The sequence below is a fragment of the Mustela putorius genome, unplaced genomic scaffold, assembly GCF_011764305.1.
Source record: "Mustela putorius furo isolate JIRA1106 unplaced genomic scaffold, ASM1176430v1.1 tig00000145_pilon_pilon_pilon, whole genome shotgun sequence".
NCBI lineage: Eukaryota > Metazoa > Chordata > Mammalia > Carnivora > Mustelidae > Mustela > Mustela putorius.
Genome location: NW_025421294.1, coordinates 17,898,866 through 17,904,865, shown reverse-complemented (window position 1 = coordinate 17,904,865; position 6,000 = coordinate 17,898,866). Strand labels below are relative to the sequence as shown.

General features: G+C 41.0%; 1 protein-coding gene across 1 annotated transcript in view; it reads left to right on the top strand.

The window, feature by feature from the left end:
• The first annotated feature begins 413 nt into the window (after positions 1–413).
• Positions 414–6,000, top strand: part of KCTD16 (potassium channel tetramerization domain containing 16) — a 299,488-nt gene continuing 293,901 nt past the window's right edge. The window contains exon 1 of the mRNA XM_004744714.3: positions 414–514. The gene's annotated coding sequence lies outside the window, so the exon portion shown is untranslated. The remainder of the gene's footprint in view (positions 515–6,000) is intronic.

Below are 6,000 nucleotides of genomic sequence, written 5' to 3'. Positions count from 1 at the left end.
ACTTGGAATCATGCAATATTTGTCTATCTGTGATTGTCCTATTTTATGTAACATAATATCCTCAATGTCCCTCAGTGTTGTAGCACGTGTCAGGATTTCCTTTACTGTTGGGGCATCTGGGTGGTGCAGTCAGTTAAGTGTCCGACACTTGGTTTCAGATTTGGGTCATGATCTTAGGGTTTTGAGATTGAGCCCCGTGTCGGGCTCCACGCTCTGTATGGAGTCTGTTTGAGATTCCTTCCCTCTCCCTCTGCCCTTCCCCTCCCGGTGCGCGCTCTCTCAAATAAATGCATAAATAAGAATTTCCTTTACTGTTAAGGCTGAACAACATTCCATTGTATGTGTATACCACATTTTGTTTATCCTTTCATTCACTGATGGATATTTGGCATGTTTCCACCTTTCAGCTACTGTCAATATTGCTGCTGTGAACATGGATGTACAGGTATCTGTTCAAGACCCTGATTTCAATAACTTTGGATTATACTGAAAAGTGGAACTGCTAGATCATACGGTAATTTTTATTTTTTTACTTTTAACTTTTTGAATTTTTAAGAAACGACCATGGTGCTGTTTTCCAGAGTAAATGCTCATTACATTCCCCCCAAAACTGCACAAGCTTTTCCGGTTCTCCACATCCCACCCAATATTTGTGACTTTCTGGGGTTTTTTGACGGTAACCACTCCTATAGGTGTGAGGTGATATCTTGTGGGTTTGGTTTGCATTTCCCTCCTGACTAGTGACGTTGAGCATCTTTTCACATGCTTGTTGGTCATCTGTATGACTTCTTTGAAGAAATATCTATTCGGGAAAGTGCTACAAAGAGGCATTTTTAATTTAGCAGTTTCTTCCTTTGTATACAGAAAAATCTCAGCTGGCATGACATAAGAGCCATTTTCCCTACCTTTTCTTTGGTACACTATGCCACCACTTATTTAAGATTTGAATAATAGTGAAAAAATGGGCTTGTGTCCCATTTGCACGTTACATCTCAGGCATTGTTCTAAGGACCTTACATATACTAACTTACTTAATCCTCAAAACACCCCTGGAAGGTGGATATTCTCACTGCCTGCAGTTTACAGAGGATGGTATAGAGGCACAAATAAGTAAGTGACTTGTCCAAAGTCCTGCAGCTGCTGAGCTCTAGTACCAGGATTTATAACTGGGCAGTTGGCTTCAGAGTCTGTGTGCTTAACCACATTATTTTTCCTCTCTGGCACCAACTAAATCACTTTTATATCACTCTTTTTATATCATCTACGTTTTTTGTGAGATCTTCCTAAGCAGCTCTTCTATATAAGTTTATATGACTTGGATCACAGATAGTAAAGAACAAATGCAAGAGGCTTCTGTTGTAAAAAGGAATTCATTGTCCCCATGGATGGCAAGTTCAGGGTACAGTTAGCTTCAGGTATCTTTGAATCCAGTGCCTCCGACAGTATTATAATCCCAGTGATCTCAGCAAATGCCATCAAGTCACACCTCTGGCTCTGATTGCACCCCATGCCCGTTGTGAGTCATATGCGCACAACTGGAACAAAGATGGCATCAACACGACCTGCACTCCAGACACGTGGAGTAGGAGAGGGCTGTTCCCGCAAAGTATTACTAGACATTCATTTACATTGAGGGAGCAAGGAGGCTGTTTTTCTTCCTTTTGGAACAAATACACAAGCAAAATTACTATTCTCAACAACATTTTGTTTATAATTGAGTAATAAAAAGCATTCATTTAGTGGGCACTATACACCAAACACTGTCCTAAGTATTTTACTTAGGACAAGATCTCTATGAGGCAAATGTTATTATTAACCCATTTTACTGATGGGAAAATTGAGGTGTGTAAGGGCCTGGGTGTACTTGGAAGAGAACATGCTAACTCGCCCTCAGTGATCTACTTTATAAGGGGTACAGCCACCATTCTCACCCAGGCAGACTGGCTCCGGGGTTCCTCTCCAATTGCATGATAACGGAGCTTGCTTGCCATGTGTAGAAATTGAAGCTCACAAATTTCAGTGCCTGATACTTACTTCAGGAAAGACGTCAGGGACTCTCCTTTGGCCAACACAGCTTATACCTAAAAATTAGGGCATACTACTAGCATCTAAAGTTTATAAATATATAATATGTGTATACATGTATAAATATGTAGCCTATTGTACCAAGTTTGTGCTAGACACTGATTATAAGAAAATTGGGGGTGCCTGGGTGGCTCAGTCAGTTAAGCGTTCAACTCGTGATCTCAGTTCACGTCTTGATCTCAGGTCTTAATCTCAAGGTTGTGAGTTCAAGTCCTATATTGGGCTCCATATTGAGCATCAAGCCTATTTAAAAGAATTTTTTGACTAATTATACCTGTTCAAAATATAAGGGGATTTGATTAAAAATTTTTAAAAATATTATCCAAACTATTATTCACAACTAGTCATCATCATAAGCAGTGACCATTTTATTCAGAAGAACTTGAGTAGCACTTAGTTTTGCAGTTTTTAAAATAAACATAGCTGCTAGGGCACCTGGATGGCTCCATTGGTTGAGTGTCTGACTTTTGGTTGTGTCAAGAGATCAAGCCCAATGGAGGGCTCCGAGCTCAGTGGGGTGTCAGCTGGAGATTCTCCCTCTTCCTCTGCCCCTCCTCCCACTGGTGCGTGCTCCCTCTCTCAAACAATAAATAAATCTTTTTAAAAAAACAAAACAAAGCAAACCCAAAAAACATAGCTGCAGAGTCTCTCTCAAAACTTTTCACCTATTAGAAGAAAGCAAAAGGAGTTTTTTAACAGTTTGCTGAGTCAAGGACTAAGTTTTCTTCCTAGGGCCCACATTTTTCTCCTCAGGGCACTCCCGAAGAACAAAGTGTCAAAGGCAAGATTCCAAAGATATGTTAAAATCCTACTATCTTTCCAACAAGATCTAAGATAAAAGATTCTGTTTTCCTTTAGAACAATCGTCCTGTAAAGGAGTGATAAAAAATTGCACAAAACAGCAGTTCTCCTTAATGAGTTGGAAGGAGGCAGAGGGTCATTCTAGAGCCAGTTTTGCCACTAGATGTGTAAGATGAGGATTTTAGCTGTTCTTGGCCTCAACTTCCTCAACTGAAAAATGAAAGAACCAGACCTGGAATGGGGATATGTCAATGTAGCCACTCATCCAGTGACTGTTTGTTGAACACAGTGCCAGGCATTGTGCCTGATGCCGGTGATGGGTTCCGGTGATGAACAAAAATGGATATGATTCTTGTCTTGGAGAGCATTCAGTGCCCCTGGGGGAGACACACCTGAGTCCAGTAATCACCCATCTGATGGTGAAAAGACATCTCAGGACTTTTCAGTTCCTAAATTCCAGATGCACAGAAACATACACGAATGGTTCCTAAAACACAAATCGTCATATATTTATTTGAGAGATCTGATGAATGCCATTTTATTTTTTAGACTAACTTTCTTTCCAGCCTGTTAGCTATGGATATTGCAAAATACTCATGATGATTTTCTACCTGTCAATGACATAATGCATTGTCCTGGCTCATTATTGTAATAATAGTTACTATGCATATTGAAAGCACTTCAAGTGATATTTCCATCTTCATTTTTCATCTCATTCTTAAACTTTTGTTTTTTAAACAAGAAGAGATTGAGAAATAGTAGGGTCTTACTCTAAAGTCTCTGACAGCAGTTGTGATGTCAATGGTTTTTTTCTTCATATAAAATTTAGAGGGAGAGAGAGGTGTTGCTTATTTTGATTGCTATAATAAAATATCACTTGGGTTCCCCCTTTTCCTTCAGATTTAAATTTTATTAATAAAAAATGGGGCAAGATGTGGAATGTGATGTCCTTACTGAATCATTAATGACTCAAGGCGAACAGGAGATAGGGCTTTGTAATTGCTTACTTGTTTATCGAATTCCTTCTTTGGCAGCTGATCTCTGGAATGCTTCATATAACACAAATCAGGTTGTTAATTAAATCTTCTGTAGAAGTTTTAGGTTTATCTTGAAAAATGATCCTACGGGTTCCTCATGCCTCTAATTGGGCTGAAGTGTGAGGGGAGGAGAGCCAACCAGTAGTAACCTGTTTGTAATATTTTTGTCAGCAGCGATTCTACCTCAGGCTGTGATTTCAGGAATGGATATTTGCTTCCCTAACCACCCCTTCCACCCCACCGGAAGTGGATGTGATTGGTTTCGTGCATAGCACACTTTCCTCTGAGTCCAGCTTATGCATACATGCTAGGCTCACACATGCATTACATATCTGCACTTGTTTCTCATTAGGGGAGAAAGAGGCTCTGATCATTTGTAGTCCTAGGTTTCTCACTCTTTATCACAACAGCAAGGCTGCTTTTATATAAAGGCGGTTAGGCAAACGTTTCGGTTGAAAATGAACATCCACATTTTAAGATTTCATCTGGCTTTTTCTGTCAATGAGATAGATCCTTGTCTTCAAATTCTCCTTTAGTACTTCTGAAAAGCTAATACTATTTGCCTTGTGTCATTCTCAGACTCACAGTTATCTAGCAGGAGGGAATCACCAATGTCAAGTTCTCATCTTAGATTTTCTTTTTCCCAGTGCCTTCCAATAGCAGGTCCTTGAGAATATAAAGTTAGGTTTAATAGTCCGGTTTTCCAGTGCACTTTAGAGTTATACATCTGGAGGTGAGTTTTCTCCATCCCATATTTTTTTCTTGACCTCTGAGGACAGGTAACCGAAAGTGATGGTTCTTAAAGAGGACATTTCAGCCTGTGGCATGTTTGTCATTGGGCAGCATCGGTAAAGGACTGGAATAGGGGTAGGGGGTAGAGAAGGGATGGGTGGAAGGGTGTATGTGACTTGAAAACACGAGAAGGGTGATGTGATACTGTTTTTCCCAATCTAACACTGCACCCCCTCCCATACCCCTGTACACACCAAGGTTGAGAACCAACACTACACTGTAGCCTTCAAAAGCTAATCCTCCTACACAGAAGTGCCGAAAGGAAGAGAAAATGTCCACTGTACACAGTATAATCAAGGACAAGCCCTGAAGTCATGAAGTGGGGACCTAGTGGCAACACTGATTTGCAAGAATTTTGATGAATATGATTTATAACAATGGTATCAATGCATTTATGTAGACTTTTCAGGCCTTCTGAATGATGCCTGTAAATAAGACTATATTATACTTCAATCTATTGGAGTAACAACTCTGAATGTATTTAATACGTAGGTCTACACCTCCTTGGGGGACCACATACTATTTCAAAATGTGTATGAGGTCAGTAATCTCTAGAAAATGCCGAACAGGTACATAGAATTTTACATACAGTTTCGGGGGGGGGGGTTATGAATTTTGTGAAGTTCATCAGCAGACAAGGTTAAGAATGGGGTGTTTGAGGGAAATCATGCTAGTAAGGGGATGCAGGTTTCCTGCCTGAACCTCTGTGCTCTCAGCTGCCTGCACAGTGCACATGACCTTTTGGGTGGAGGGCCAGCATCCTTTCCCCATTCCTCCTCCATTATAACATGGCATGGGGAGCTCACCTTACTTCACCTGGTTGTCACGTTCCTCACCCGCCTCTGAGGGTAGTCACGGGAAATTGCTACCTGACTATTTTTCTTCCTTCTCCAGAACGGTTCTAAAGACTTCGTGCGGCCCCTATGTCAGAACTACCTTCTTTGTGCAGGATGAGGCTGACAAACCACAGCCTGTGAAGGCAGACGGGGGAAATCCACCAGAAAGAGGCTTGGGAAGGAACTGCAGATTCGTTGTGGCTAAGGGAGCCCAGAGAGAGTCATGAATTACATAGACACAAATGTCTGCAGTTTGCTGACCCCCCCCACCCCACCCCTGGTCAGGCACTTAATCACTCTTTCCTCTGTGTCTCCTTAACTCCACTATACCTCAATTATAGCTCCTATTGCTGTGCTGGGATTATTTGTTTATGAGTCTGTCTCTCTTACCAGACTATGAGCAATTCCACGACTTATTTATCTCTGTACCCCAATCCGGTGTCTGGGTG